This window comes from Rhinopithecus bieti, unplaced genomic scaffold (genome assembly GCF_001698545.2).
Source record: "Rhinopithecus bieti isolate Rb0 unplaced genomic scaffold, ASM169854v2 scaffold_41082, whole genome shotgun sequence".
Taxonomy (NCBI): Eukaryota; Metazoa; Chordata; class Mammalia; order Primates; family Cercopithecidae; genus Rhinopithecus; species Rhinopithecus bieti.
In genome coordinates, this window is record NW_016817890.1 from 320143 (window position 1) to 327320 (window position 7178).

The 7178-nt window shown below is 41.1% G+C and overlaps 1 protein-coding gene and 1 pseudogene across 10 annotated transcripts in view; both read right to left on the minus strand.

Moving 5' to 3' along the window:
- PHACTR4 (phosphatase and actin regulator 4) overlaps positions 1-7178 on the minus strand; it is a 148808-nt gene that overhangs the window by 91937 nt on the left and 49693 nt on the right. The gene's annotated exons all lie outside the window — the stretch shown is intronic.
- Positions 3372-3930, minus strand: LOC108518177 (40S ribosomal protein S16 pseudogene; annotated as a pseudogene). Its single transcript, XR_001882309.1, has one exon. The product of XR_001882309.1 is annotated as a 40S ribosomal protein S16 pseudogene (transcript).

A 7178-nucleotide genomic window follows, 5' to 3' on the forward strand; every position in this document is an offset into this window, starting at 1 on the left:
GGGCGTAGTGGCGGGCACCTGTAATCCCAGCTACTCGGGAGGCTGAGGCAGGAGAATCGCTTGAACCCAGGAGGCCGAGACTGCAGTGAGCCGAAATCGTGCCACTGTACTCCAGCCTGGTCGACAGAGACTCTATCTCAAAAAAAAAGAAAAGATTTGAAGAAAGCTAAAACTTAGAAAATAAACTAAATTCAACTTCCCAAGTATTCTTTTTCCCAATTATCTATGAATAATAATAGCTAACATGAATAGAACATGTGTTATAATCCCAACGATTGTTTTAAATATTTTACACATACTAACTTGTCTAATTCTTACAAGTCTATGAGAAAGACAGCATTTATTATTCCCATTTTATATGAGGAAACTGAGTCACATAGGAGTAAACTGGTCTAAGGTAAAAACCGGCAAAGTTAGGATTCCTATCTAAGTAATCTGGATCTGAGTCTCCATCCTTTGCTACACCATAAACCTAGATATACAACAAAAACTCTCTAGCCCTAGTCTTTCATTAGAAACCCAAAATTACTGAAGCACAGGTTTATATAACCTTTTAACCATACTTATGCTACTTGGAGCATTATTAGCAATGTACAAATATGTTTTATGAGGGTGCAAGATATTTATTTACTCATTTATTTATTTGAGGCAAGATCTCACTCTGTTGCCCAGGCTGGAGTGTAGTGGCGTGATCACGCCTCACTGCAGCCTCGACCTCCCTGGCTTAAACAATCCTCCCATCTCAGCTTCTTAAGTAGCTAGGACTATAGGCATGCACCACCACACCTGGCTAATTTTGTTTATTTTTTGTCAAAACAAGGTCTTGCAATGTTGCCCCAGAATGGTCTTGAACTCCTGGGCTCAAGGGATCCTCCCACTTCCCAGAGTGCTGGGATTACAGGCATGAGCCACCACACCCAGCCCTGTGTATACTCTCTGAGGTAGTTAAGAAGTCTCTAGTTTTAGGCCGGGTGTGGTAGCTCATGCCTGTAATCCCAGCAATTTGGGAGACTGAGGCAGGCGGATTACCTGAGGTCAGGAGTTCGAGACCAGCCTGGTCAACATGGGGAAACCCCGTCTCTACTAAAACTACAAAAACATTAGCTGGGCGCAGTGGCACAGCTACTTGGGAGGCTAAGGCAGGAGAATTGCTTGAACCCGGGAGGTGAAGGTTGCAGTGAGCTGAGATGGCACCACCATACTCCAGCCTGGAGCAAGACTCTGTCTCAAAAGAAAAGAAGTCTCTATTTTTTACCTATTTCCCCATGGTCACCAAATTCTCTTTTTAGATACAAAACACAGTAAAACAAAAAACTTGCCCTAAAGAAACTGCCACTAAACTGTTCAAAGAACACAGAATAGAAAAAGAAATACAGGCTGGTCAGAAGCAGTGTGGTTTACAACTAATTGATCACAACCACTTACAGATTTATTTGTTCCTTCTCCCCTCCCACTGCTTCATTTGACTAGCCTTAAAAATAGATAAAGGAAAAGAAGGGAAATATAGTCATCGTTCAGTATCCAAGGGGGATTGGTTCCAGGACTCTCCTTGGACACCAAAATCCATGGATGCTTAAGTCCCTTATATAAAGTGGCAAAGTGTTTACATATAACCTATACACATCATCCATAATACTTTGTCTTCTCTAGATTATTTATAATACCTAACACTGTAAAAGTGATGCAAAGTTTTTATACTGTATTGAAAAAAAATTGCATTACCATTTATTGTTATATAATTATTAATTTTCCCCAAGTATTTTCAATCTGTGGTTGGTTAAATCCATGGATGTGAAACCCTCAGAAACAGAGGGCTGACTATACATGTTATAGAATTAAGTTTTAATATTTCCACAAGTATAAATCATGCTGAATAACATGGCAGGAAATTCCAATAACACAAGTATTTTTATCTGTATAAAATCACTTCACTGTCTCACATTAAAAGTTCTCAATCTCCTCTTTGAGAGCTGAAAATGTAACTTACTCATTTTTTTCCCTGCATGGCAGTTAGGGCAGTGAGCCAACAAAAATTTATTGAATGAATCAATAAGTCGTTCAGTCAGTCAATCATACATCCATCCATCATTCACCTTTGGGGTGGAGTTAGGATAGTAACTGGCCTTCACTGAAACCAACATTAAGCCATGCATCCTGGATACATTATGAGATTATAACTAGAACTAAACAAATACACACCTTCAGTATTAAGCCAAGTTCCCCATCCTAGCAGGAATGTCCTTTCTTTGGTGCCACTTTTGTCTTGTACTATTTAAGATATAATTCTTAAGCCTTCTTGTTATTTGTGCCCTTTGATTACTGAGCTCTAAACTGAAGTGAGGAAAAGACTGACTCACCCTGTGCAGGGAAATGGACAAAATAAAGCAGCCAGGCCTACCTTTTAGAGCATCTAAATTAGTTTTAAGAAATCAATGAAAAGAAACAAAGAATATAGCAGCATCAAAGGAAACCTAAATAAGAAATTTTAAAATTCTTAAAAGAGGTCAAATATAATATTAATCTTTTATGCAATAATAAAAAGGAAAGCTATAGCTATAGATTACAACCTGATATGATGTTACTCTGGCTACCTCAAGATAAACACTGGTTTGATGAGGAATCAAAAAAAAAAAAACCCACAAATCTTCAATGAGGATCAAAGGCCATCAGCACCATCTACAAGATGCTACAAGATGGTCCATTATACTACCATTACCTTCATTCAATGGAAGCCTCAATTATAGCATGTGAGTGTGTATGTGTGTGTGTATATGTGAACATGCCCATGTGCTCTGGTTTCATTGATGTTTCAAACAGTAATCTTGTAAAAATTACCCTGCCTCTGGGTCAACTCAAAGCTCTGATCATGAAAGGTCATTTTGAACATGATAGGACATGCAGAAGCCAGCCAGTGAGGCTGTTTTGACTGCAGTAATAAACACACTGTAGAACTGGTACAAAAACTGACAAATTGTTCTACAGAAAAGAACATAAAGTCCAAAAATGCACCCAAGACCTTACAAAACTTAGTGTGACCAAACTGGCATCATAAACCAATTAAAAAGGGGAGTTTGTTAACTTCTTAGCTTTAATTTTTTTCTAAGTTATATTTGATAATCACTTTGTCAAATATCAAAAGCAAATGTAAGTTCTCTTCAACTATTAATGTTGTATTCAACCTATATAATAAATTTAGGAATAACTGACACCAATAATTTTTCCAGTTTTTCCCATTACTTGACATAATGGATCTATTTACTTATCTACAGCACACTTCTAGTTTTATCATATAGGCTATGTTGCTGAGATCACTCCTAGGTATTTTATAATTTGGGTTGTTACTGTAAATTACTCAACTCCTTTAGATTTTCTTTTTTTTTTTTTTCCCTCAAAAACTGTTTATTACACAGATGAATTTTGATAGTCATGATGGGCTTATCGGTAGGATTTCTGGTAGCGAGCACGGGCACCAGGGCCTCCAAACTTTTTGGACTCGCAGCGACGGGGATCAGCTACCAGCAGGGTCCGGTCATACTGGATGAGGATGTCTTTGATCTCCTTCTTGGAAGTCTCATCCACATATTTCTGGTAATAGGCCACCAGGGCTTTGGAGATGGACTGACGGATAGCATAAATCTGGGCTACGTGACCACCACCCTTCACACGGACACGGATGTCCACACCAGCAAATCGCTCCTTGCAGAGAAGCAGAACTGGCTCCAGCAGCTTGTATTGCAGCGTGCGCGGCTCAATCATCTCCAGGGGCCGCCCATTCACCTTGATGAGACCATTGCCGCGTTTGCAGTGCGCCACAGCTGTGGCTGTCTTCTTGCGTCCGAAGACCTGCACCGACTGCAGCGGGCCCTTAGACGGCATTGATGCGAGCGTGGAAGAGAGAACCTAACCGCGCGGCGCTCCAACCGGAAAAACAACTCCTTTAGATTTTCTATAGCTAACAATCCTCTTTTTTTTGAGACAGGGTCTCAACCTGTCACCCAGGCTGGAGTGCAGTGGCATAATCATTGCTTGTACTAGTTTGTTCTCACACTGCTATAAAGAACTGCCCAAGACTGGGTAATTTATAAAGGAAAGGGGTTTAATTGACTCACAGTTCAGTATGGTTGAGGAGGCCTCAGGAAACTTACCATAACGGTGGAAGGTGAAGCAGAAGCAAGGCATGTTCTTCACAAGGTGGCAGGAAGGAGAAGGGCCAAGTGAAGGGGGAAGAGCTCCTTATAAAACTATCAGATCTTGTGAGAACTCAATATCATGAGAACAGCATGGGGCAAACTGCCCCCATAATTCAATTACCTCCACCTGGTCTCTACCTTGACATGTGGGGATTATAGGGATTATGGGGTTTACAATTCAAGATGAGATTTGGGTGGGAAGACAAAGCCTAACCATATCAATGGCTCACTGCAGCCTTAATCTCCTGGGAACAAGTGATCCTCCCAGCCTCCTGAGTAGCTGGGACCACAGGACTGCGAGACCACTCCTAGTTCATTTTTCTATTATTTGTAGAGCTGGGGTTTCACAATGTTGCTCAGGCTGCGCTCAGATGATTTGCCTGCCTCAGGCTCCCAAAGCACTGGGATTACAGGTGTGAGCCACTGCACCTGGTCTAGAGAACTGGTCTTGATCCTATCAAAGTATGTAAGCAATGTTGTAACAGAAAAAAACGAACTAGAAGGATATATACAACATTCATAGTATGTATGGGTTGTCACTAGACAAAGGTGGTCAAAGGAGACTTTACCTAACAAGTTTTACTTTATAAAATGTGTCTTAATGTTATCAGTTTTTAAATCAATTTGGTAGAAATGCCGGTGTCACTATTATTTAAATATTTAAGAATAAAAATAAATTATCCTATTCCTAGGGTAACTAAAGCTTTTAACTAGAAGAGTTGAATTTTCTCATCTACAAAGATAAGCAAGCATATCATTTTCGTTCTAGTTTTTGACCTATCAAGGTAATAATTTGTAACTATTTATAGATTAGCCAGGCATGGTGGCCGGTCGCCTATAGTCCCAGCTACTCAGCAGGCTGAGGCAGGAGAATCGCTTGAACCCAGGAGGCGGAGGTTTGGGTGAGCTGAGATCAAGTACTCCCACCTCTGTCGCCAGTACTCCTGCCTGGGCGACAGAGTGAGACTTCATCTCAAAAAGTGTGTGTGTGTGTATATATATATACACACACATATATATGCACACACACATATATCTACACACACATATATACATACACACACACTTTATATACATACACACATAATCACTTTATATATTTTTTTACACTGTATATATACACATATACATTTACACTTTATATACGTGTGTGTGTGTATATATATGTAAAGTGACAATATATCTATATAATCCTTAGATATTGCAATAAATCCTCTTGGGTCATATTCTTTCAATATATTTATAGATTTAACATATCAAATGGGCAAAAAAGCAGGCCAGTCACAGTGGCTCACGCCTGTAATCCTAGCACTTTGGGAAGCCGAGGCGGGTGGATCACTTAAGGTCAGGAGTTCGAGACCAGCCTGGCCAACATGGTGAAACCCTGTCTCTACTAAAAATACAAAAAATTTAGCTGGGCATGGTGGTTGGCACCAAACAAACAAGCAAAAAACAGCTATAAATCGGCATGTTAAAAAAATGTAACTACTGTACATAGATAACTTCCTTTAAAAAATCATAAAAGTAGATATATCAAAATGTTATTAATAATTACCAATGGATAGAAAGGTCAAATGATTTAAGTTTTTCTCCTTTTTTTTATTTTTTGAGATGGAGTCTCACTCTGTCACCCAGGCTGGAGTGCAGTGGCACAATCTCAGCTCACTGCAACCTCCACCTCCAGGGTTCAAGCAATTCTCCTGTCTCAGTCTCCCAAGTAGCTGGGACTATAGGCGCATGCCACCATGCCCAGCTAATTTTTGTATTTTAGTAGAGACAGGGTTTCACCATATTAGCCAGGCTGGTCTCCAACTCCTGACCTCAGGTGATCCACCGCCTCAGCCTCCCAAAGTCCTGAGATTACAGGTGTGAGCCACTGCATCTGGCCTTAAAATTTTCTCCTTTATGCCATATTTTCTCATTTTTCTCAAAGAAATACATATTGTTTTTGTAATAAGAAAAAAATAATGATTTGTTGGATTTAATCTACATGTAATTTATATAGACTTTCTACAGTTGTATTAAGTGGAATAGAACAAATGTATTTTTTTGTTTGTTTTATTTTGTTTTATGAGACAGAGTCTTGCTCTGTCACCCAGGCCGGAGTGCAGTGGTGCAATCTTGGGTCACTGCAACCTCTGCCTCCCAGGTTCAGATGATTCTCCTGCCTCAGCCTCCTCAGTAGCTGGGGTTACAGAGGTGCCTGCCACCACGCCCAGCTTTTTTTTTTTTTTTTTTTTGTATTTTTAGTAGAGACAGGGTTTCACCATGTTGGGCAGGGTGTCTCAAACTCCTGACCTCAGGTGATCTGCCTGCCTTGGCTTCCCAATGTGCTGGGATAGGAGTGAGCCACCACACCCAGCTGGACAAATGTATTTTTACACTGTCTTTGTCAGCATTTATTTATTTATTTAGAGATAGGGTCTTGCTCTGTCCTCCAGGCTGGAGTGCACTGGCACAATCTCATTTCACTGCAGCCTAGACCTCTTGGGCTAAGCAATCCTCCCACCTGAGCCTCCCAAACAGCTGAGACTATAGATGCGCGCCAGCAAACCTGGCTAACTTTTTAAAAGATTCTTGTGGGTTTTTTTTTTTTTTTTTTTTGTAGAAACAGGGTCTCCCAATGTTGCCTAGGCTGTTCTTGAACTCCTGGGCTCAAGCAATCCTCCCATATGGGCCTCCCAAAGGACTGAGATTAGAGGCATGAGCCACCGTGCCCAGCCTGTCAGTTTGTAGTTATTAAGATTTTGCCAACTTTGGCCGGGCGCGGTGGCTCAAGCCTGTAATCCCAGCACTTTGGGAGGCCGAGACGGGTGGATCGCGAGGTCAGGAGATCGAGACCATCCTGGTCTACACGGTGAAACCCCGTCTCTACTAAAAAATACAAAAAACTAGCCGGGCGAGATGGCGGGCGCCTGTAGTCCCAGCTACTCGGGAGGCTGAGGCAGGAGAATGGCGTAAACCCGGGAGGCGGAGCTTGCAGTGAGC